Source organism: Biomphalaria glabrata, chromosome 13, assembly GCF_947242115.1.
Source record: "Biomphalaria glabrata chromosome 13, xgBioGlab47.1, whole genome shotgun sequence".
Taxonomy (NCBI): domain Eukaryota; kingdom Metazoa; phylum Mollusca; class Gastropoda; family Planorbidae; genus Biomphalaria; species Biomphalaria glabrata.
In genome coordinates, this window is record NC_074723.1 from 487,780 (window position 1) to 515,464 (window position 27,685).

At 33.7% G+C, this 27,685-nt stretch overlaps 1 long non-coding RNA gene across 12 annotated transcripts; it reads right to left on the minus strand.

Moving 5' to 3' along the window:
- Window positions 1-114: 114 nt before the first annotated feature.
- LOC129922386 (uncharacterized) lies at window positions 115-27,685 on the minus strand. 12 transcript variants are annotated; one of them, XR_008774400.1, is made up of 18 exons: window positions 27,519-27,685; window positions 23,837-23,994; window positions 20,106-20,296; window positions 16,655-16,763; window positions 15,889-16,005; window positions 15,098-15,222; window positions 13,872-14,183; window positions 11,828-11,938; window positions 11,467-11,562; window positions 9,782-9,904; window positions 9,362-9,504; window positions 7,978-8,040; window positions 7,762-7,828; window positions 7,425-7,530; window positions 7,196-7,299; window positions 6,585-6,655; window positions 6,274-6,396; window positions 115-1,075 (listed from the first exon to the last, which is right to left on the minus strand). It is a non-coding gene; the product is annotated as an uncharacterized LOC129922386 (long non-coding RNA). The 12 variants fall into 12 exon arrangements; XR_008774401.1 differs by lacking the exon at window positions 13,872-14,183 and adding an exon at window positions 21,023-21,180 and having other exon boundaries at window positions 27,519-27,684; XR_008774408.1 differs by lacking the exon at window positions 13,872-14,183 and having other exon boundaries at window positions 15,889-15,949; window positions 27,519-27,684.

A 27,685-nucleotide genomic window follows, 5' to 3' on the forward strand; every position in this document is an offset into this window, starting at 1 on the left:
TGGTTTATAAGTGCGGAAACAAACAATTTAATTTAAGAATCTATATTTATGAACAAACTAAAACACAACAGATATGTAAGCATAAATAAATAAAAATGTTAGTTTAAAAACATCAACAGTGTAACAATTTCTTTTTATTTTTTTTACATTTGTAAAATAATATAGAAAATACAATAGACTTACATATAATAACCCACATACTGGACCAAACACAGTGGGGTTTCCTACATTTTGTGACTTTACCATCACAAAAGAGATACAAGACACTGATGGCAATCAAATCATTAAATAGAAACAATCTGATATAAACTTTTCACATGTAAATTATGAGTGAGTCATGTGTGAATGTACTTTATTATTATACATGTCTATTGTATTTTTAAAAAAGTTTTTCATCCCTGCAGAAGTAAATCTTAATATTGTATAATAATAAGGCAAATTATAAGTAATTGTTTGCTAGACTATTAGTTATTAGACTCTCATTGTGGTTTAACAAAAAAAAAAAAAAAAGATAATTTACAATTGTGTTCTGAAGGAAAAAATTCAATAATGTTATGAAGTTATGGAGGAAATTGATAACATTTTGAAGGAAATGATTTGAAATTTTGGACACTGTCCAACATACATCTTTTTTTTTTTCTGGAAAGTTACTTCAGATATGGGTTTAAACATGTGCAGTTTTTCCTCAATGGTGAAGCAGTAATAGATTTAGAAAACACATCATCAGTATCAGATACAGATAAGCAGAAACATGATGCCATTAAAAAATTACACATTTTTATGAACTCAAATGTATAATCATTTTACAAAACAATTTACATTGTATGTTTTATAAATATTTCATCTAATAAATTTAAATGAGTTTAAAAATGTCCTCTAAGATTATGCAGACATCTTGTTTTCACATAAGAAAGACTGCAATCTAAATGGAAACAAACTGTTACCAAAAAATGAAAATCACTGATTACAATATACTGGTATACATGTTTATAAATAGATATCACATCCACCTTGATCCACTCTGGCAGCTACAAAAACTCCACTAGTAAAATTTATTTCCACAAAAATATAAGACCTGTAAAATAAAAGAATGTTTATTGTATTAATATCAAAAATAAAGTTAAGTAACTAAATATATTTAAAAAATCATTTTCTAGTGTGTGAAATGGACAGCTTACATGGCTAATCATGAAATCAGAAAGACTAATTTAACACACTGCAATGACTAAGTAAGGAAATTTAAGTTGTTTTAGTGAGTAACTTTTTATGTTAGAGATCTTTTAAATACAGAATGCTTAACTGTATATATTATATATCATCTGTTCCTTGACTTTTGTCATAGGGTTCACCTAACCAAATCCCTAAACTTAACCCAGTCATCATGCAGATAGAATATTATTTGATGGATATGCCTATAAACTAGGGGTGCACCGGATAGTTGCTCCGGCTCTGGCTTCTGCTGAATATTCTGCACTTTTTCACTATCCGGCTCCGGTTGGATATCACTACCGGATAGTAAAAGCTACACCTGTATTTCTATGAATATTGTTATGCGCCTCCGTGCTAAGTGTTTTCCAGATACGCCAAACGGAGGTAACACTTAAATATCGAAACAACACAGGCGAAAGGCAAACAATATAAAGGTAGTCGATGCTGATAAACGATGTCCAACAAGAAGTTTAAACTAAATCTCCATGTTAATAAAAATAAACCAATACTCATAAAGTGGACATGATTCAATAATGTCAGTTCTGAAATACATTAACTTTTTTGTTTCAAATAAAAAAATCTGTTTTAAAACTATAAACTATGAATATGCACCAAATATTTTTTTAGTACAAAGACAAGGCGTGTTAATCTAAATAGAAATAAGACTTTACATTATAAATTCGCATTACATACATAGCAACGATGTCATGCACATTTTAAAAGCTTGTCTTGACTTTTGAGTGGTCTAGTAAACATGTAATATTCCTTAACTACGCCACGCTGATAATCTGTCTAGATGTGCGGGTATATCTCCAGAGGTAGAGATGAGCAACCCCCACCTCTTTTTGTTTGTATAGTCCATAACATTGAGTTCACAGATAGGCAGCTTACCACATCAAGCCAGATGTCAACGTGTTGACACTTTCCAGAGGTCACATCTTATGAGGGAACTGAGTTTGTTTACTTGGAGAAGAATTTTTATTAGTGGCGGGACTACAAGCCAAATCTTTATAAGGTTAATCTGGTATGAGTTTGTTTATTATGAGATAGGTTGTCAATCAAGGGTCTGGACCACATGCCACACCTTTTATACTTTTGGCCGGGACAATAAGTTTGTTTACTTTAAGTCTCAATTAGGAGGCTGGACTACAAGCCAAACAGACACTGACCAGGGGTATCTTTAAAGGGAGGGCTCAAGAGACTCAACATGCTCAACTTCTTATTTGTTTAATCCATGACAATGTATTGATAGACATTGACCATTCTTAAGCCAGAATGGATTAACGCAGATTGTTGAGAAATATTGACACTGTCTAGAGGTAACTAGATGATGAGACTAAGTTTGTTTACTTGGAGAGAAATGTCATTTAGGGCGCTGAACAAACGTTCGTTGCACAATAAAATAAAACAAATATGTTTTTGTTTTTTTGGTTTTCCTAATTCTCTTAGATCTATATAACAGTAGATCTAAACATAGATATCAATAAAAGGCCTACAGACTACAATTAAATCTATGTTTCGCAACATTTAAGGCTCTGGCTATGAGTAGGTATAATAGATGTTCCTGCTGTTAATAAAATATCGTTTGCCGCAAATGGATTAATAAATATATGACCTACAACGCTTCAGATTCCAACTATTAACTAACAGCTATCAGTATTATGCCCTTGAATCCAGAAGCAGTCTTTGGACTTAAAATTACAAGTCTGATGACCAGTTGTTGGTCAGAAATTCTTGAACACATACATCCAACCACCATACAAGCCAGATGAGAGATTTACATTAGTAACTAGTTAAATATTTACTAACATATTTTACATTGACCCTCCAACACACAGCCTTTATAGTTGGTGGCCTTGTACATACATACAGACACGCTCATGCTACACAGATTAATTTTTGTTTATACTGTTAATCTTTTATAAATCAATCAGTAACAGAGTTTAAAACAATAAGGTATATAAAAGGAGAAAAAAACAAACAAATATAGGTATGTTATTAACAGTTTCGTAAAATGCTCAGCAATACAAGCTATTTACAAGACACTTAGGTATTCGGCTCCGGCCGGATATAAAAAAGTACTATCCAGTGCACCCCTACTATAAACAAATTTTATATTGTTTAATGCTACATATCCAATATTTGACTAATATGCCTATAAACCTCATTGAAAAAATAATCATTTATACATACAGAATATTATGAGTAGGACTAAAATCTAGGCTATATCAAGTTGAATTTCACAATTATTATTTAAATTATACAAAATGGATCTTTTAAATATTTTGACATGAATCCAAATAAAACAATTTTCAAAATAGGATTTTCAGAAGGCCTTGGTTCCTTTGTTGGAAAATAAAGATAGTTGATATTTGTGATAAACACATGACACGCAGATTAATAAGTGGTTAAAAAATCTTGACATTTATCTTGACATATAAATTAATCATCATTTGATAGAAATTTTTTTCCCGGGCATGATACCCTGCCTCATAGTGGTGCCCGGGTGGAAACGATCGTAGGAGGAAACGAGGTTAAAGGGTAGCAAAACAAGACTCCCGTGGGGGTGCCTAAGGGGGTGCGAGAGCATCCTCTTGCATTGCGCAGAGTTGTAAAAAAGCTCCCACAACCTTGTCACAATCCAGGCGCTGTTCCTCAAGGGGCTGTTACATAAATGGCGTGTCCCGCATGGTTAGCCTGGTATAGAAAAGGAAAATGGGGGGGGGGGGGGGGGGTGTCTTAGTGTACGCGGCCTCTTGCCGTGAGTCTGACCCACCCGCCAGACAGAACAGTGTACACTGTTCTCATTCAGGCCAGTGAGAGAGAGCTCTTGTTCACTTTTGCTGGCCTAGAGTTCCAAATAGCCGAAGGCTCAACTCTGACAGTTTCAAGAAGAAGAATAAAAAAAATTTTCTGATAGTTAGTGGCTATTACATTCAAGTTTTTATTTAGCACGCACAAACACATGCCTCCATTTTTGAACTTGAATTTTTTGTCTCACTAACTCTACCAATAGTTTAACATTAACTTCAATCAGTGATGGGAACAGACTTTGAAAACATTTTAGGAAATTTTGTCCACCAGCGTTTTTTAAACTGGCCTGTTGCAGCGACTTTAAAAAGATGTCGCTGAATTTTTTAAAATAATGTAGAATTAATTATATTTATTATATTCTTTAAATAATGTCTCATTCATTATCACTAAAATCTAGGACTAAACCTAGATTTTCTAGACACTAGTAATTCCTAGTAAAGATTTATCTACTATAAATCACTCATTAGATGATATTTTCTTGATCAAGAATCTAGATTAGAACTCAAGATAAATCTAGACTTGTAGTTGGACTTTTATTAGTCTCATAGATCTAGATCTATCTATATCTTGAACTACTTAAATCTAATCAGACATTATATATCACTGTGCGAGAGTTAATTAAAAAGCTAGAAACTTTTAGTTTAACTAAAACAAATTAATTAAGGCCAAAGTTTAACTAGAAAAAATAGTTTAGTTATAATCATATTTTTTTTTAGTTACAAACTAAAATGTTTAATTAAAATTTGTAACATGTAGTAGCGGTTGAAAAGCACATCCCAGTTTTCTGGTCTTGTGATATCAACAACCTTTGATTATCAAAGAGTGATGCAGTTAACAACTATTTTGTCAGTCTGCATTTGAAGAGGGTAAAGTAGAAGTTACCCGTGAGTCAATATCTGCACTTGAAACTAACAGTAGTATTAAATGTTGCTAAACATTTGTTTACCAAAAGCTTTTATGCAATATTATGAATAGAGTTGTTCCGAGTTTTTTCTAAAATCATGTTCTGGTGTTTAATTTCTGTTTATAGTGGGAATCTGATTAGCGAGTTAGGTCAATATTTAGTAGTTTTAGTCAATTCATTTTCTGCAAACAATAATTTATTAACTGCAGGAACATCAAGTACAACCTTTTTATAGCTTAAACCTTTGATGAAGCAGAGACATATAATAGATTCTAGTCTTAAGACTTATTATTGAGATCTATGTCTAAATTGACAAATTATAGATCTAAAAGCATTAGCATAATGAACTCTAGAAAAAAACAACATCCTTATCCATACCCCCCCCCCCCCGACCAAAAAGTAAATAGACTGTGTCCGACTGATTTTAACAGCCTGTAGGCCTAGTGTACTGTACATGTGTAGTCAATGATACTACAAGACTACCCTGCGTTTTTCTTTTTCACTGCACGTTATACAATTGTGTTTGCTTAATGTTGAGTGGTCAAACAAGAAAATAACACACTGGCCCATGTTTAGTCAAGCATGTTCCTAGATCTATCTTTACACTGAAATTTGTACACACCCTTCCTGCCCAAAAAGTAAACAGACAGTGATTTTGACAACCTGATCAGATAGACATAGACACATATAGGCCTAGTGTACTGCAGTGTGCGGCCCATAGTGACAAGACCACCCCGTGGTTTTTTCTATGCACACTTTGAACGGTTATGCAATAGTGTTTGTGAGTGGTGTATGGTGAGTGGTCAGACAAGAAAATAACACTTCAAAATTTTGTTTCTATATCTTTCGTTAGTAGATCTAAATCTGAAATTCTAAATCTGTTATTTAATGAGATTTTAAACTTTACCGGTATAATAATAAGTTAATATATTTTTTTTTTGTAAAAGTACCAGGTAAAGGTTTTAATTCAAGGCAAATATACAAGCACACATATTTATTTAGACATCTTTTTTTTTTTTAATTTTATTGTGCATTAACGTTTATGTAAGAAACATCTTCCTTAATACTGATGTTATTATGCTCTACAATGTTAAAAGAATTAGTTCAAGCCGCAGGCATAGAGTCGAATGATTATAGCTAGGTCTAGATCCCCCCCCCCCCCCCCCCCCCCCCAAAAAAAAAAAGTTATGAAAATGTTTGTATGGTATGATTAATCTTCTTTAGTTTAGTTTAACTACATTTTGAAATTCATGATAAACTTTTAGTTTAACTACTTTTTTTTAGTTGAAACTTAGTTTTGGTTTAACTTTTTAAATTTAGTTTAGTTCCCATCACTAAGTACTGACCTTTCAAATTAAAGCTTTTGAAGTGTAACTATGATTGGAGACCAGGTCCTTAACCTTTAACTATTCTTCTTTTCTTTTACTTGAGTGTTCTTCAGAATAATGTCTGGAGTAGATGCCAAGTTCCTAGACAAGAAATAACCCAAAATTTTATTACATGCCTTAATCCAGAAAAACTGTTGTACAGTAGAGAGAATTACAGCTTTAAAGTAACTGACTTGTGTTGACAAAACTCAAAAACTAACTTTTTCTTAAAAAAAAAATTCAAACAAATTAGTTGATGAAATGACTTCAAAAAAAGAAAAATGACTTACTACAAACAAACAAACTAAAGCTCCAGTTTTGTTCCACCTCTGTATCCTACTGTTTATGACTCCATCATCACCTGAATAAGAACAAATTTGTATTAGAGATCAAGTCACAACTTAATTTTTATTTTTCAAATAATTCTTTAAAAAAACAACAACATATGTACATGGAAATATAGTTGTTCATTACTGATTTAAACTGTATTCATAACACATTTTCAAATTAGTGCAAGCTGTTCCATGCACCCATGGCATTTAAAAATAAAAAGTTCTTGCATACTTTAGCTTTAAGTTAGGAAATATGAACTAATTCAATAATTTGTTTTGTGCAGTCTGTTATTTAAGATCTCAAAAAACTAAAACCACAATTAAAGAACTCATTCAAGATTCTATACTGTATTCCTAATAAACTAATTTTGCCTTTGAAACCAAATTTTTCTTTATGTAGTATGCAAACAGTTTTTTTCCCTACACACAAACCTATTTTCAAAACAGATTAAAACATTATTATTATTATGGTAAGAATAGTTTAATCATGAGAAGGAAAAAATTAATCTCTTTCTGTTTGCAACACTAATTCCTAATATCTACAGTACAAACATTACTGCTTATTGTACCTGGTTTGAAGTGACTGATGAGCTTCTTCCTAAATAAAATGAAAAGAGTGTTGAAGGAACTTGAAATCAGCTCCTTTCAAGATGTCTGCTGCCTCATTCACCATCTTCAGCAGGAAAAACATAATTGTGAATAATAACAAAATACTATTTTATGAGCTTTTATCACATACAGAAATAAAAAAAACATGATTAATAAATAAACAACTCCCTATTACAACTGTGTACTTACATCTTTGGACTGTGTCTGGGAAATAGCAGAACTTAAAAACTGGATCAAATGTGACCTTAATCTTTTAGCAGCAATAGAACTATTGACCTTGATTTGTTCTCTTAATCTAAAATCAACAAAGACAAAACAAAAGATTAGAAAATGACTTCATTGAAAGTGCATACTAATCAACAGAGAGTATTTCAATGGAAGTGTGTGAATCTTTAATAATAAGAGATTTTAGAGCTACTTCACAAAGGATTTAGGTTTGTGGATAGAAAATAAAAATCAGTTTGTTGCTTGACCTACTTTACAACTAGTTTTAATTTCACTAACATGTAAACATTCATCCACTTACTTATCAATCTGTTGGAAGCAGGAAGGAATGACCAACACAATAGCAGGGACTTCACTTTCTATTCCATCTAAAATTTTGATATGAAACACAGAAGATGAGACAGTATTAACAGTTTAGGCCAAGATTTCACTTAGACTGTTATATTTATAAGAAGACTACATTGATACTTAATTGCTAATGAATTAGATTTATACTGAAAAAAATTACAAAAATTACCTTCCATCTTTCAGCATCAGAATTTTCCAAAATCTTGACAAAGTCCCCTTTTGCTAATGACACCTGAATGTATAAGAAACAAAAATCTTTACTATTAATCCCAACAAATACAACCACATTAAGAAGACTTAGCTACAACTAATCATTAATTAAACCTGCTCTGGTACCATGGGATCTAAGTGACATCAAACCTTTTTGGAACATTTTTTTTTATATTACAATTAAGATATTTCATTCCACACAATTCCTTATGACGCTTTCCAAATTTAAATATTGTCTGGTTATTTATTATTTAGGTTTTTGGATGAACTTTATTTCAAGCATTTTAAAACTGTGACTATGATATGATGTTGGTACACATGGACCAGGGACAAGTCCTAACACAAGATATATGGATAAGCTCCCAACTATTTCATGAACAAACAGGAACAATACAATTATTGCACCTAACTTTGACTGATAATTTAAAATCAAGGAAACTCAATTTGGAATGATGAAAAAGAACAAGATCTTTGATAACAACAATTGTATGTTTAAATGAGAATAATATTTTTATTTTTCTTTCAAAAACAGACTGACTTTTAATTGGGAATGAAGAAATAAGGACAACCTGCACCCATTAAACCCCTGTTACATAAGATCTGAACGAAGTGGTCATCTCCTTTCCATTAGGACTAAAACAAAGATTTAAAAATTCCTTTATCCCACTTTCGGTCGGAGTGTTACAAGATCAGCTTTTGCATCGAGAAGTAAATAGAAGTCAAATTCATAAAGCGCTGTGTTTCGTGTGTGAATGTTGTTCGAATTTTTCATCTATAATGTTATTGTACAGTAGTTACGCTGATGTTGTCAACTGTAGTCAAACTGAATTTCCATTTGATTGGATTAATAAAATTATCTTATCTTATTTTATAATAAAAGATTATCACTACAAAAAAATTTGTTTAACAGACATGAAAATAAATCTTTGAACAGTGGCTAAATCATTGTGTCTTTTAGGGAATGGCTGATAATGCTGCTAACAAGGAATTTCTTGTAGAACTTCAAAGAATGTACAAAAGATAAATGACAAAGACATAATTGGCCCTAGCTTTGATCACTCTTGTGCCATTTAACAGTTTAAGTGCATCAAAGGTCATAAGACTTCAAACAAGTCCTTTGTAGCTCTAGAATTTTCATTGTACAAGATCAGGTTGATATTAGCAACTATCTGGTTAACCATTGAAAAAATCGTCTAAACAATTCAATGATGATAACTGGCTTTAGTTTATAGACACAGCTATACAGAACAATTATAGATGCAACTTTGACAATTTGGTTCTCCTACAGAAAAATAAAGATTCATACAAGGAAACTGAATGAAAAAGTCCCATGGCAAACTCACATGTTTGTGCTGATATTGGACAAGAGCTCTAGCCTTCAAATGCCATTCTGGCAGTTCTTGGCGGTGATGAACTGGGTGAATATCTCAACTTCGCTCTGTGAGAAGATCTAACTAGCCCTGATAGTCCAACAATTGTTTATTAACTGAAATAAAAATTATTAGCAAAAGAATTATTTTCCTATTTGTGCATCAGCATCTGACACATTCTTTCTTTATATTTATTAAACCTTCTCTAGTGCTGTAAAAAACCTGTACAATTTTGCTAAAGAGTAATCTTAACATGAAATATGTTGCTCTGAATATAAAAAAAAGTAATTAAAAAAAGGACATAATCTTGAACTACAATATCAAAAAAAAATTGTGTTTTGTTTATGATATATAATGTAAATCTAAACAAAGCTGAATAATAAATAATCTTACACTGAAATGTTTTAACATGACATCAGGATCTTGAGTCTTGACTTGAGCTCTAACTGTTGAACTGTCCATCCAAAGCAAGAATGAAAGCATGTCTTCTTCCAGGTGGCAAACATTATGGTAGAACTTTGAGAACATTAGAATAGAAATGTCTAATCATTAAGGTACTTCTATCAGAACATCTTGGTACAACATTCAGAACATTAGAGTAGAAATGCCTAATCATTAAGGTACTTCTATCAGAACATCTTGGTAGAACATTCAGAACATTAGAGTAGAAATGTCTAATCATTAAGGTACTTCTATCAGAACATCATGGTCGAACTTTGAGAACATTAGAATACAAAAGTCTAATCATTACGGTACTTCTATCAGAACATCTTGGTAGAACATTCAGAACATTAGAACAGAAATGTCTAATCATTAAGTTACTTCTATCAGAACATCTTGGTAGAACATTCGGAACATTAGAATAGAAAAGTCTAATCATTAAGTTACTTCTATCAGAACATCTTGGTAGAACATTCAGAACATTAGAATAGAAAAGTCTAATCATTAAGGTACTTCTATCAGAAGATCATGGTAGAACTTACAGAACATTAGAATAGAAATGTCTAATCATTACGGTACTTCTATCAGAACATCATGGTACAACATTCAGAACATTAGAGTAGAAATGCCTAATCATTAAGGTACTTCTATCAGAACATCTTGGTAGAACATTCAGAACATTAGAGTAGAAATGTCTAATCATTAAGGTACTTCTATCAGAACATCATGGTCGAACTTTGAGAACATTAGAATAGAAAAGTCTAATCATTACGGTACTTCTATCAGAACATCTTGGTAGAACATTCAGAACATTAGAATAGAAATGTCTAATCATTAAGTTACTTCTATCAGAACATCTTGGTAGAACATTCAGAACATTAGAATAGAAAAGTCTAATCATTAAGTTACTTCTATCAGAACATCTTGGTAGAACATTCAGAACATTAGAATAGAAAAGTCTAATCATTAAGGTACTTCTATCAGAACATCATGGTAGAACTTACAGAACATTAGAATAGAAATGTCTAATCATTAAGGTACTTCTATCAGAACATCATGGTAGAACTTACAGAACATTAGAATAGAAATGTCTTATCATTATACTACATCTATAAGAACATCATGGTCAAAATATCAGAGCATCTTGGTACAATTAAGATGCAATTATTGTAGACATAGACCTGGTTACATGCATGTCTTACTGATTGTACTGAGATGTTTGATTTAGTATTAAAATTGGCATGCAATTTTTTTTTTCTGCCTGTAGTCCACTTCTACAGCTATTGACACTTTGGTTAACTACTCAAACTTTAGTGTCAGTTTCATTTACTTCTTGTAATAATGTTTCACTTGGTCTAATTAGATTTCACTTTAGTTTTCTGCATTTTCCAAGGACCAGTTCTGAGCCCAGCTCATTTCATAATATTGCATTTTAAATGTTTCTTTTACCATATTTTTGTCTATTTCTCTGGTTCTATATAAGATGACAGTCTTGAAATACTTATTTTTATTTTTAATCTATGTTGGCTGGGTGAAAATTTACTACACAATTATTTACTCGAGAATCAATAACTTTTGATTCTAGCTAGCAATTTCTAATACACAAAATTTCACAAAGGAAAAGGAATAATATTTACCTGATGATAGTTAGCAGTATTTTCACTATGAATGCCTAAACATTCATTGACTGTTTGAATCCAAGACCAACTCTTATGCTTCGCTGAGACACAGTCCTAATTAGAACAGAAAGAAATTGTAAACAAATTGTCTTCTTTTTAAACACATTTTGACAGAGTAGCAAATATTATTTATTTGTAGGAACTGGTCTTTAAAGTTTTCCTCTAAGAACAATGGTATACTGACTTTCTTCATGCCTATAATCACTGGTATATAGATTTGTTATCCTAGAATGTATCTTGCACTAGACCTATTGTGACCTTTGCTTATTTAATTCTATACATAAATTTTTTTTATAATTTAATAAATATTTATACTTACTTTATGAATTTTGGACTGAGCTGGAACATCTTGTCCTCTGTAAACACTGTCAAATACTAGTGGTCTTTGACTTAGATACAAAGCTCTGGCTTCAATATCTGACTCAACATTCTAGCGCAGAGTGAAAAAAAAATGGATTTATAGCATAAAACAGGTAAGTTGAAACAAAAAGGATTTACTTCAGTTTCTGCAGACTTAGTGTTCTGACACAAACACTGCACCTCAAGTAAGCATTAATGGCCAACCACTAGAAATTGTTGATCACTTTTGTTACCTTGGCTCCATCATATCCAACAACACTCTACTGGATAAAGACATAAACAACAGGATAGCCAAGGCAATGGCCACCATATTGCTAACTAGCAGTACTAAAGCCCTAGTCTACCGGACCTGTGTGTTGAGCACCTTGCTATACGGAAGTGAAACATGGTCAACCTACTCATGTCAGGAAAAAAAGCTGAATGTCTTCCACCTCCGATGCCTAAGGCGGATCTTTAAAATAAGGTGGCAAGATAAAATAACCAATGAGGAAGTGCTACATAGAGCAGGATGCCAGGACATCCGCTCTGTTATCAGCAGCAGACACCTTGGCTGGCTTGGCCACATTCGTAGAATGCCAGAAGGTCGACTTCCACAGGACATCCTGTATGGCGATCTAATAGAAGGCAGGAGAGCCGCTGGTTGCCCACTTTTATGTTATACGGATGTATGCAAACGCGACATGAAGCTCTTCAAAATCGACACTGGCAACTGGGAAGAGGTGGCACTGGACAGATCCACATGGAGAGAGAGCATAAAGGAAGGGTCACAGATTGCAGATGTCATACACAACAGAAGCAGAAAGAAGGGTGAAAATGCAACGGCGCCTGGTGATTATATATGCCCAACCTGCGATCGCAGCTGTGTATCAAGGATTGGCCTCTTTAGTCACACAAGAAGTTGCAAAGGGAAAAGATCGTCTCTCGAGACGTAAAATGCCACATAGTGTTCTGACACTGAAAATGTGTAGTATGTAATTTTTTTCCTAATAACTTTAAAAAATCCCAGAAAATGTTCATTTTTTTAACTCTTTAAATATTATCCTGCCTATTTTAATGAGTATAATGAATAGAAGGTACTTATTTAAATAATGAAGTTGGTATCTAACCATGGATAATAAGTTATCAATAGCTAGTGATATTACAACATAGATGGCTATTTTTAGTATTTTGACAGTAATCAAACAGTATTGTAAATAAGGCAACTTGTACTATTGTGGTTTAGAGAGTAATCTTATAATAAGTGTGACAAAGATATGCAAGATAAAAATGTTATAAGTTGCAAGAAATATTGTTGTGGATGAAGCTTGTCTGTCTACATCCTTTAACATCTCAATAGATGATCTTTTCCCTCTGCAACTACTCATGTGCCTTAAGAGGCCAGTCCTAAATCCTAGATACACATCTGCAGTTACAGGCTTGGTATTTTTGATCACTAAACATTGCATCATATTCAACTGTGATCCAGGTCATTTCTGTAATGCTTGCTTTCGATGAGGGTCTATCCTGTGCTTTTGCTTTTTTTCTTCATGCTATTGGTGTTGATTTTGAAAAGCTTCATATAGAGCAGAGTGAAAAAACAACACCATGGATTTATGGAATAAAACTGTTAAGTTGAAAAAGTGTTCTATGAGATGAACCTTTGTCTTTATGACTGAAGGAGGCCAAGAATCATTTAAAAATGGAATAGAGAAGCTCTACTGCCCTCTATTTGATATGGACTAACCTCTCCATTACTGAGGAAAAATCTGCGCATAAAATGTGTGATTGCTGGGCTTTCCAACATCAGCACTCATCTCTCTTTCATGCTGACCAGATACTGATGTATCTTGTATTATTATAACATCACTGTTGATATCATGATGTAGGTAACTTTCAATATAGTTACATCAATAGCTGATAATGTTATATTTTAGTAACATTAATAGCTGAAGTTATAAAATGTAGCTAAAATTATTGAATGATGTAAGTTGCTGATGATGTTGAGGTATCAAGAGCTTGCTTACTTAGACATAGGTCCTCCGGCGCCGTTCGGCGCATTGGGTGGCAAGCTGTCTCCATAATGATCTGTCACTGGTAATGTCTGAAGCCTCCTCCCACCTGGTGTCCACTGTTCTGAGGTCCTCCATGAAGGTGTGTCACCAGGTAATACGAGGACGTCTCTGTTTGCGCTTTCCTTGTTTTGGCTTCCATGTTATCGCAACTCTTGGTGTGCGTAATTCATTTTGACGTAGAACATGTCCCGCAAACCTCATGCGACGTTCAGTCACAACCTCACTAAGTGTTCGACTCCCAGTTCGGCATAGGATTTCCAAGAGCTAATGATATTATAACATTTATAAAGTTACTTGATAAAATTGGTCTTCCAAATATCTTTACAATCCTCAGACAACGACGTCTGAGCTGGCTTGGTCCTGCAGGACAATCATATACCAAGTGTTATTTTTATGGACAACTCACGACAGGTTCCAGATGTACACACTATGTAAAGAAATGGTAACCAAGAAAGGTATGGACAGCGAAAAAGATTTGCCTCAGTTCTGAAAAAAAAAGCATGCCAAATGTCACCTTAACCTGGGACACATGAGGAAAGGAACATCTCTCTACAGCCACATTAATGAAAAAGTGTTATGTGAAATGAACTATTAAAAGAGGTCCACTAGTAGATCCAAATGTGTTGAGTCAACAAAAATGCTAGCTGTGGCATTCATACTCTCTCGCCTTGACTACTGCAACGCCGTGCTAGCAGGTATACTTGATGACAAAAGATGCAACGTATTCAGAACAACGCCACATGAATAGTACTTAGAAAAACAAGACAAGATTCTGCTATTACGCTCTTTTGTTAATTGGAGGCGCAGTAGCTGAGTGGTAAAGCACTTAGCTATCTGAACCAGGGGTCCCGGGTTCAAATCCTGTCAAAGACTCGAATTTCTAATTTTGGGATCTTTGGGTTTAGTGGTTGGTTGTTGTGCTGGCCTCATGACACCCTATTTAACCATGGGCCAGAGAAACAGATGAACTTTACATCATCAGCCCCATGGTCTGAAAGGGGAACTTTTTTTTATAATTATGTCATTTGGCTATGAAAACATTATTATTCACATGACTGATGGGCCAATACATTTTGAAGTAACTTTTTTTTAAAGGGATCTGCTTAATATAATAAAGCAATCATAAAAACTGCTTATCTATTGTATCAATGTACAAAACTATACTTGCATACACTGACCTTTGGTGAGCATCAGCTGAGGCTTGTGTAGCCCACATAATTACCAATGAAAACACTTTTTTGCAGCTGTATGTGATGAATTTCATTCCCAGCATGCCTTCTATACGTCTGCTGCCATGGCTCACCTGGTGTGGCATTGGAAGTAAGAAACTAATTAGATTATTCCAAGTCTTATAGAGTTTTATATTCTGGTGTTAGAGAGACACATTACAAATGTTAAATCAATTTCAGAATGAAATGTTTGTTAATCTTCATCTGCTGAGAGAGACAATATTTCTTTTCCAAGCTGCATTCCTTCATCACATTTACCTATCCTTTAGCATGTTAGACCATTGGGGCACCACAAAGATCTGTTGACCATCTTTCTGCTTAGTTCCTTAGCTTTAGATTTTTTAAAAACATGGGCTGCCCAAACATTATTGCCTCTCTATTGATCTTAAGAAATGCCAAGCTTTACATTAGGCACCCACCCTTTCCAGGGCTGCCAAAAGAAATGACATAGTTGGTAGTTTAACTAGATACAGTTTTGATGAATGCCAGAAACAAAGAAAAATCTAGAATGAACTAATAGTGCAATGCAATGAGCTGTAAAACACACTGAGAACATATTTAGCTTTTTTTTTTTTTTTCAATTTGAAAAATTGTTTTTAAAAACTTTTAAATTATTTGTTATATGTAGGGTTCTTGAGTTTATAAGGCTCATTTTGTCACCATTTTGTTCTAGAGTTATTTTAAAAGGAAGTTGAAAACTAAAACAGTCATAACTTAGGAATGTTTTAAAGTCAACTTACTGCTGAAAGTGTACCAGCAATAATACAAGTGTGGACAGTCCAGGATACAGACAGTTGTTGGCTAACAAGGCAAAGCTGAACTCATCTAACCTAACCCATCTTTACGCACAATATGATCTGTGAAGTACAAACTTTGATGTCAAAATGTAAATATATTAATAACATTACTCTATTTGAGTAAGGGCCTAAGAGTTTGGCCTGAACTGTGTGAAATTTGAACCAATCACTTGGCAGCCTCATCCAGGGGCTTCTTGTCCCAGCATTCAAATCTTTTTTTCCCAATTTATTGTTTTCAGAGCGTTAGTCTCCCCTTAAGTCATTATTTAGTTGAAGCTAACAAATTTAAGTTTATACCAAAAAGTAAAGCATTAAATGTATGTTAAGTTCCCCTTGCAGACTTTGCGGTCTATGTGGTAGATGTTGTTTCTGTGGCCCATGGTTAATGAGGGTGTCATGTGGCCAACACAATGATCAACCACCTTTACAATTCCCTAACTAAAGTCAGGTACCCATTAGAACTCTTTGAATCCTGAATTATTTTCCACGTTTAGATGGAATTAATTTTTTTTTGCCATTCGGGGTGAAAAGAATGCTTTGATTAGACTTTTATAAATTTTTTGTTTATAATATAGCACAAAGCAATTATAATAAAACAAAAAATTATTTTTATATTAATGTTTGAAAATTAAAAATAAACATTTACAGACTGCAAAAAAAGCCTCTAGGATCTAGATCTAGAGCAATATAATAAAAAATAAATATTTACCAACAAGTTTCAGATGTATTTTATTGCCGGCATGGAAGAGGTAAAGATACTGACGACAGTCCGGTGCAAAGTCTTTCACATCCCAGGATCTTAAAATGGTATGACGATCCTTAAAATACAAATAAAAACTCCATGAGTCACAAACATCACAATTTTTGTTTATCTTTTAGCTCACTTGGTTACCTAAACTAGTCTATATCAATATACTTTTTATAAAGCTTTTATCAAGTCTGACTGACTTTTTGATAAAAATTGTGTACATGTTATTCTCCCACTTCCCATACTCAGATCAAGTTGAAACATAGCACTATTATTCATTGTCCTTAACAAAACATAATTAACCAAAGAGTTAAATGATTATTGGCTACATGTAATTTTAATTGGGGAAAAGTAAAGGCAGTTGGTTATTGTGCTGGCCACATGACACCCTCACTTACAATAGGCCACAGAAACAGATGACCTTTATATCATCTGTCCTATAGACCACAAGGTCTGAAAGGGGAACTTTCCTTTTTTATGTGTTGTTACAAACTGACAGGAGAAAGGATGAAAGGCGGAACACTGGCGCCTCAAAACCAGTTTAGCTTCGTGTTGATGGGGCACGTCAGCCTAAATAATGCAACCCATCTAGGAGAAGGAAAACTCTCCAAACCTCCACTCTGTGGCGATACTCCCCCGTGTGGGTATCGGGGCTTGGAAATGACCAAGAGAAATAAATAACCCCACTGCCTTTCCACTTGCATTTTTCTAAGTGAATAATAGTGGACCTTCCCCCCCTCTAGTTGCTTTTTGACGGAGGTCTGGATTGCACTACACCAGACAGAGGTCCTTGTCTCACTACATTCTAATACTAGATATAAATCCATCATGAAGTGTTTTTTTTCTGGATCTGGTGAATGTGATATCGTAAAGGGGCCTGGATCCAGGATGTGACAATTCCACAGGGCATACCCAGGGCACAGTCCACTTTAAGCTTTCTACTGCAGAAAAGTTCCATTTGGAGAACTCTATGGATGGCGGAGAATGGACCATTGGCCAACCCCACCTTGTCCCATGGATATTCCGGTTACAGTCTTCAGACCTAGATGTTTCCTTTTATGTCAGTATTGGAGAAAATTGCCAAGACCGAAAACTCCCTTAAAATGCGGGGACTATATATATTTATAGATTTTTAAAAAGCCTGAGGAAACAGCCAGCCTACACTAAATGCCAAGGAATTTAACGAAAAATCCATACGAGCTCAGACGTCGCCTCATAAAAGGTCTGCGCATGTCAGTTTCTTCCAGGACTGCCTGTGATAAGTCAGCTACTGGAAATAAAAAACAGACTAGCAGCAAACACCTAAACCTTTTGCAACTAAACATCTTAGGCCTACAAAACAAGACAACAGAACTCCAACACATACTCAAGAAGCATGATATACACATAGCGCTATTGCAAGAAACACTACTGCCCAAGAAAAAAATAAACATCACAGGCTACACACAGTACAGATTCCTTTGCACCAAATGTCAGGGAATTATGACCCTCCTAAGAAACAACACACAAGCCACAGTAAAACAAATACAGAACAATACAGACATCGACACGCAGGAAATACTTCTTTGGAGAGGAGGAACAACATCAAAAACTACTATTGCCCACCATCATCAACAGCAGAAATAGACATACAACTACCACACTACACAAGGACAATAATAGCTGGCAACATCAATGCACACACACCTTCCGTAGGCTACCCACACTACAAAAAGCGTGGCAAAGAAATATAGGATGTAACAAATGCCTCTAACCTACAACTTCTGCAAAACAAAACTTCACCTCCAACTTTCCTCCACAGAGCACACAACACAACTAGCAGACCTGACCTAACTTTTATCTCTACAGACATCACCAACTCTTCTAAAATAACAGTACTTGAAGACATAGGTAGTGACCACAGGCCTATACTCCTCAATATTGGAATGCCAGGTAGATACCAATCCAACAAAACAACTAGATGGAACTATAAAAAAGCTAACTGGACAGGTTTTTCACAAGAAAAAGACACAAGACTATCAAGCATAATTGAGACAGACGTCAATTCAACCTACACAACTATAGTCTCCAACATCTTACAAGCAGCAAAAAAACACATCCCTCAAGGCCAAGTTAAGAAATACAAACCTTTTTGGACACCTGAATTAGATAAATTAGTAAAAGAAAGAAACATGGCCAGGAAGACTATAGAAAAAAAAACTACTAGAGAGAACAAGACAACGTACAACAAATTGACAGGGCTTATAAGATACAAAATTAAAACAGAAAAAAAGAAAAAGTGGACCACAACATGCGAACAACTAGATCTAAACAAGGATGGTCGAAAGGCCTGGACCCTTCTGCACCGGTTAACAGGAAAGAAACAAATAACAAACCCCCAACCTATAAAAGGCACTGACGACATAATAACAGAAAACCTTAAAAAGGCTGAAACCTTCAATAAATATTTTGCCAGCATTAACAAGTCAAAGCCAAGAAAACAACTGGACCAGGCCTTCAGTAATATCTTAAAGAAAGAAGAAAAAGCTCCAACAGTCAACTGTCAGATCTTTGACACTCCCTTCACTCTACATGAACTCAATACTGCCCTCAAGCCTCAAGTCAAGAAAATCCCCTGGAAACAATAAAATAACAACTGAAATGATTCAGGGACTAGGACCACAGGCCCAAAAGTGTATACTTAACTTTATCAACCAAACATGGAAAACTGGAGACATACCACAGGAATGGAGAACCGCAAACATAATACCCATTTTAAAGAAAAATAAACCACCTGGAGACTCAAAAAGTTATAGACCAATTTCTCTAACATCCAACATTGGTAAAATGGCAGAAAAAATGATCAATAACCGAAATGAGAAGGCTGACACACTCGCCAAGAGTGGGAGAACAAACTCACAAGTAAACTCTGCACTCTATCCAGAAGAAATGAAGAAATTAATTGTAGATAAAATAAATGAGAAATGGACGAGCTCCCATCCAAATCACAAGAAAGATGATGCTTACTATAAGCTATCCCGACAAGACCAACGTCTAATCTTTCGACTCAGGACCGGACACAACAGAATGCGACAACACATGTTCCGGAAGCTCAAAATTGGAACCAGTGAAATCTGCCCATGTGGAGTATCACCAGAAAATGCCGACCACGTCCTCCAAAACTGCTCTCTCTACCAAGAGGCCTGTATAAGACATTGGCCCCAAATCACCCCAATAGAAAGAAAACTATATGGAGTGCTCCCTGATTTGGAAACCACTGCGCAGTTAATCTCATGTATTGGTCTAGTCATATGAACACTCCAACATAACAATGAGAACGATGAAGAACATGAGGTTAAGTGAAGAAACATGAAGTTAATCTTAAAAAGAAATTTAAAACAAAAATCTAACATAAAATGGAAAAAAATCTTACAGTCTGTGCTTTGTCTTGTGTTAAACGAACAGCCAAAAGAAGAAAGCAAAAGCTTCATCAGCTTGACACCACATCAGGTCCACATCTTTTAGTGCTGATCGCTTGATGTACATGACTCTATCAGACCTCTATTAGAAGACTTGCTTACTGGTTTCCAACTCACGGGGACACAGCAGAATTACATCTCTATTCTTGAAAAAAAAAAAGATATATAAGGTTAAGCATTCTGATAGCTGAATTAAACATTTTTAAGTTTCTTGGGTTAAATTTTTTCTTTACAACTAATCAAGTTTTCAGTCCAATTTCTTTTGAAATATAGACAAATGGTCAACATCTTAACAAACTATATTTATTACGACTGTTTCTTATTGCCTTAAACTCAGATTACTCTGCTAAGTCATTGGTTTCCCTTGCTGATTTAGGCAACCCATATAAGGTAGGCATTAGAGTTTAGTGGACTCTAAGCCTTTTTCCAATTAATATCGAGAGAAGATTCTCCCGACAGAATAATAATTGTTTTGCCATTTCTTCACTAAACATTGTGTAGGTTGATGCTATGTGTTCAAATTGATCCAAGTAATTTTCAAGAGTTTCCTCTTTGATGTTAAAGTTATGGAATTTGGAGATGTTTGTTGGGTCGATATATTAGGGTTTACTTTGACTGCTTCTACTTTTGCTAATTCTATCCATTCCTCACTTTCTTTTTGTTTGGTTTCTAATTGTTTTTGTTTGAGTTCTAAGTCTTTTAATTCTTTTTGATGAGCTCGTTGAGCTGCTCTTTCATCTCTTTCTCTTATTCCCCAATATATGTTTCTAGTTTATCCCTCTCTTTCTTTTCAGCTTTTTCTAATTCTAATTCTAATTCAATAAATTGTGAGAAATTAGTGGAGGGATCAACAAAGGCTATGGCACCTTACCCGAAAATAAAGGCAGCTATCCAGAGAGATGAAAGGGGCAGTCCCCCAGAAGGTTGTGCGCAGGGCTAACTACTTTGTCATATAAAAAACAAATACTGTCCTGAAAGCTTCTACTCACAAGAAAACCTGGACAGATCTCAAAGGAAAACAGCCTTGGCCTGGAAAAGACATGATTTTTGTTATGCAACATGGAACGTGCAAAGCCTTTATAGAGCAGGTGCGCTAGCCCAACTTACTGAAGTGTTAAAGAAATAAAGGATACCTCTTGTAGCCATACAGGAAACCAGGTGGAAAAACATTCTCAGAACTAAGGAGTATACTATATTTTATAGTGGTGGAAGCATTAACTTAGGTACAGGTTTTGCTGTAAAAAGAAAATGGCAGGTAATGTCATTGGACTTAAACCTGTAAGTGATAGACTCTGCTCACTACGTTTGAGAGGAAAATTCTTCAACATATTATTCATCAATGTCCATACCCCTACTGAAGATGCAGATGATAACAAAAAAGAAGCCTTCTATGATGGACTGGAAAGAATTTATGATGAAGCACCAAAGCATAACATCAAAATAAATCCTAGGAGATTTTAATGCAAAAATTGGAAAAGAACCAGCATACAGGCCAACAATTGGCAAAGAAAGCTTACATGAATAGTCCAACAATAATGGCATAAGATTAGTGAATTTTGCATCAGGAAAAGGAATGTCTATCTGCAACACTAAATTTTAACATGAGAGTATTCACAAGGTAACCTGGATCTCACTCGATTTAACACCCAGAATCAAATAGATCATATACTCATAGATAAGAGACATGGATCGGATATGCTAGATCAGAAGTGTGCAAATTACGGCCCACAGGCCACATGAGACCCGCCTAACTGTTTTATGCGACCTGCGCATACCTACAGAAATTAGGTGAGCTCATAGATTATACATATAAAGAATGCAAATATATAAAAAATAACTACTTTTAAATATCTATATAAATTATTGAAATTTCTGATTCTTATCAGTTATGATGAAGAGGTGAAAGAAATAGTCTCTACACATCATTCTAAAAAGCCTAAACTAAACCTAGCGTAAATTCTTATTTGCAATATTTTAAAGATCCAGTCAAAGATTGAAACTCAGAGAAGTACTTGAAGATTTGGAAATAAAACATTCTAAGGTTCGGTACCACAGTAGTGTCCGCTGGCTTAGCATGGACAAGATATTGAGAACAATATAGGATCTCAAGGAAGAAATTATGTTCCTTGAAGGACATTGACTATGACTTTGCTACTAATATTTCTAATGAAGAGTGGAAGACTCAAACTTTTTTTTCTTCGGAGGTATTGCACAAAACTTTCCCATTTTTCCAGGCAAGCAAGTGAAAACAGATTTTGACATTTTCCTTTGCTGAAAGGTAAAACTATTTCTAGTAAAATGGTTGAATTATTTGAATTCTTTGATTGTGGAATGGGCTGAATACTTTGAGGGGAAAATGGAGAATATGAACTGCCACATTGGAGGACCAGATCCCTTAGAGAACCAACACTCATTGAAACATCAGAAATAATTAGGACCATGAAGAATCACAAAGCACCAGGAGAGGATCAAATTACAGCAGAAATAAAATATGGAGGAAAAGACTTAGATTCCCAAATACACAGACTAATATCAAGAATTGTGGAAGAAGAAGCAATACCAACAGAATGGGAAACAGCTCTTATAATCCCAATACACAAAAAAGGATCCAAGCTAAAGTGCTGCAATTACAGAGGAATCTCTCTACTAAATGTGACTTATAAGATCCTGTCTAGGCTTATAACTAAGAGGCTTGGAAAATATTCAGAAGAAATCTTATGTGACTACTAATCTGATTTCAGATCAGATAGATCCACAACTGATCACATCTTCACACTAAGATGTATACTAGAAAAATGCCATGAATACAGCATACCTATCCACCAACTCTATTTAGATTATAAAATGGCCTGTGACAGTATCAAATGGAAATATCTATACATGACACTCTACAAAATTTTTAAATACCTAACAAACTGACAAGACTTATACATATGACTTTAAATAACTCAAAAAGTAAAGTCATGATAGAAGGAGAACACTCACTGGAATATAAGATTAAAAGAGGATTAAGACAAGGTGACTCACTAACTTGCATGCTTTTCAATTTGACACTGGAGAGTTATAAGAAATATACACATAAACACGAGGGGAAATATTACTAACTTTTTAAATACTTCAGGAGAGAAAATATGGGTCCACAACCAACAGGGACGATATACAACTAACCTCTACAATACCTTGCTTATGCCGATGACATTGCCTTATTGGGTAAAAGAAACCTCTGACATTGCTAGTTTTTTCACACAACTAGAAGAAGCATCTCGACCAGCAGGACTTGAGGTCAATGACAGTAAACCCAAGTACATCGCAATGACAAGAGACAATCAAAAAGATAGGACCATATATTAAAATCATAAATCACAAATTTGAAAATGTCAAAGCATTCAAATATCTAGGAAGTACAATTGATTTAAAAAATGGCCTACTAACAGAAATAAAGGAAAGAATAGCAGGAGGCAACAGAGCATTTTATAGCACCCATCATTTACTTAAGAACAAAACAATATCAAGAGAAACCAAGAAAATAATATACAAAACCATAAGACCAGCTGCAGTGTATGCAAGTGAGACCTGAACGCTGACAAAGACAACCAAAAATATACTAAATACTTGGGAATGAAAAATTCTTAGGAATATCTATGGTGCTATACAAGATGAAACAGGGTGGAGGACATGTACTTACCATGAGATATATCAATTGTATGAAGACCCACAGATAGTGACAGAGATAAAAGGCGAAGGAGAGATCTGAATGGAGGGATGTGTTGAAGCCAGCTAAAGCCCTCCATGGGCTGTAGTGCCATTGGGATGGATGGATGGACAGTGTTTCCTGCAAAATGACTGAAAAATAATGACATTAAAACAAAAAAAAAAAATTGCTCTATTCATATTTTACTATGTCTTTTAACAGTATTTCTTTCGAAATAACTATTTTGTATTAAATAGGTTAAATAAGATCTAGATGTAGTGATAAATTTCATCATCTTGACATCATATATATGTGATAAATATACATGACTTGATCATCATATACATAAATCATACAGGAATGGACTGGATTTCTAGATGCACTAAGATTCTACATCATGCAACAATACAGGATTACAGGCAGCACTTTGGCTTTCTTACTGTCACTAATACTGTAGTCTTACTGTAATACTTGATCTAGATTCAGATCTAGACTCTAGTAGACTGTCCCTTACTTTACTCATAGTCATAGTCACCATATAGATCTAGATATCATAGTTTGGTCAGACGTGAAGACCTCCTGCAGGAGGACAAGGGATGGGAGCGGGCATGGTTTGAGCCCATGACCATCAATAAATTCAAAGGACAGTACAGTGCGCAAACCGCACGACCAGGCAGCCATCCACAAATACTAGATCTAGAGATATAAATATATATAGAGAGAGATAGAAACTAGAATCTATATACTAATAATGTAATATAGATCTAATATAATTATATAAAGTTAATAGAGTAGTTTATTTAATACGGACATTACATGAATTCGGACACTAGCTGTTTTTGTTGTCATTAAATCTTTATTTTGATATTTAATATGAAACTAGCATGTCCATTTCCAATGATTCTGACCCAATTTCCTTCCATTTAGCTGTCTTTTTATGTAAGAAAAAAGAATTTCAAATGTCTATATCAGGTTTTTGTTTTTTCCTATGTTACCCGGATGACTTTACCTCTTCCTAGGGTTAAGACTATATTTTTTGGTTGGCTAAGTCTATGCTAATGAGCCCGGCAATACTTTTTATTCTGTTTTTGGAGCTGTTTTATTTGATTCATAAGCCAAGTTGTTTTATTTTATACAACAAAAATAATAGGGTGTTTGAATTAAATTACGATTTTCTTACCCAAATTTATTTCAGACAGCCAGTTTTGGACATCAATGTTAATGATCTTATATTATACTTGTTTGTTTGTTGTTTTTTCATAGAGAATAAATGGGCAAATGTTTGTAGTGAGCTTGGTACATTGAATGTAGTTAAATGCCTAGATCTAGACCTACTAGATAGATTTATAGAGAGAGAATATATATTGTTTGTTTTTTTCATAGAGAATAAATGGGCAAATGTTTGTAGTGAGCTTGGTACATTGAATGTAGTTAAATGCCTAGATCTAGACCTACTAGATAGATTTATAGAGAGAGAATATAGAGGATTCAGCTATTTAGGCAAGAATGGCTATCCTAACCTGTACTATACTACAAAAGATCATCTGTATCAGAAAGGTATTAAATTAATAAACAAAAAACAAAAATTTAGTTAACATTAATGCCTAAATATAGAGACTGTCTGAAATAAATTATGGTCTCCGGAATAAAACAATGTGAGTCAAATTTGTCTGCATTAAATGAAAACACATGGCCTCTTTGCCCTTAAATATAATAACAAATATAGGTTAGGGGTACAAATATAAGTAGTCATCCTTATTCTCCTTAAACTTAAACTAAAGAAGATTTTGATACTTATTTCTTTTCTAAGTCAAACCATTGTCAAATAATGCGCTGTCAAAGTCAAAACTTTGAAATTTTGGTCTATAGGTGTCCGAATAGCATAAACTACTCTAGATCTAGATTATAATAGATCTATTATAATTTATTATTATATAAAATATATTACTATAGATCTAGAAAATCACAATAGTCATTATTATCATAATCATTATACTATGACTATCTCACACTATCTGTCTATACTATTATCTGAGTATAGTCACTATAGACTAGTTACTAGACTATACTTAATTATAATACTAAAATAGTATGACTTTCTCACACTATCTGAGTATCTATACTATTTGTCTGACAATACCGTCACTATATCACTATAGACTATACTTAATTAAAATACTACTATTTTATACTATATTTTTTTCATACTAAATAAAATTATAATATAGTTAATGGACCTCATTCACCAATCGTAAACAAACAACATTTAACCACGTGATTATCTATATCTTCTATACAAAGTACATGCCATCCATAGTGGCTGTCACCTGATACATATTTTTTATTGTTTTATCAATATTATGCCGTGGCTAAATGTGTTTATTTACGATTGGTGAATGAGGTCCATTAATATTATTTATACTATATTTTTATATTATATAATTATAATAATATAAGTTATATAGTACTTATACTACTTATAGAGTCTATACTTTATTAAATTATTATAGTATTAAATTATAGTTACACTACTAACTAGTTATAGATCTAGACAATATAGTCATCTAGTCAGTAGATCTATGTTATACACATTATAAATAGTAATATACCATTTAGTCAGTTTAGTATAGATTTCTATAGATCTAGATCTATAATCTATTCAATCTAATCTAATCAATCTAATCTCTAGAGATCTATACATTATTATATTATACTAAAGTAGTAATTATAGATCTAGTTTATATTAACCCTTTCACCACTAAACAGTTGTCAGAAACTATCTATCCCTAAGACAGGCTAAGAGAAGGGATATATAACTCTGTATCAGATATTTTTAAAAATCAATTTTATGACTAAATTCACAGGCAAAAAATAATTAGATTATTAGATCTAATAAAACATAGCAAAAATGTCAAAAACATTCTTTTTATAATAGAAAAAAATAGACCTAGGGTTCACGTTCAGCATCATTGAATAATATTTTGATGATCATTCACCGATTCATTCATAGTCATAAATAGGCCTGCACTTGCAGAGCTAAAAAACATTAAAATATCACGTCATATAATTTAGATTATTTTAGATTAGATCTAGATCTAGTTGCCTTCCAATCTCCCGTTTCACTAGATCTATTCTAACATATATTCAATACTGGATCTACTCATGATCTAGCATCAATTTTTTTATTCATTTTCACTACTAAAAAAAATTGGTCTCAAATTTGTCAAATGTTAATGAGACAAATTCAACAAATTTATACAAATTGCTACCCAAATTGCTACTAGAAACTCTAGACCTAGATTAGTCTAGTTAACTCTAGTTCTAGATTTTTTCTAGATCTAGACTCTACTCTACTGTCTCTACTGTAACTATCTAGAATCTAGATCTAGATTCTAGTTTGTCTAGATTACTCGTCTCTAGATCTAGATCTAGAGTAGATGTAGTATAGTCTAGTCGTCTAGGTCTAGATCTTGAATCTTCATCTAGTCTATCTCTATAGTCTATAATTTATTTATTATATAGTAATATACTTATTATATAGATCTACCAATCTACTCTATAACTCTACTAGTGACTAGTCTAGACTCTAGTCAGTCAGACTTAGACTAGACTAGTGAGTCTAGTGACTGACTCAACTGACTGTGTCACTGACTAGTCTACTACTAGAATTACTTACCCCAATCACTATTTATATCCATATTCTACAGCTGAAACATTAATATTCCCATTAGAATCTTATTCTATTAAAGCCTACACATAAGCCTAAATATGTTTCATTTTGAAGGCTAGCAAAAAAAAAAACGTAATTTTCAAAAAATACATTCCAACATTCAACATGTGCAG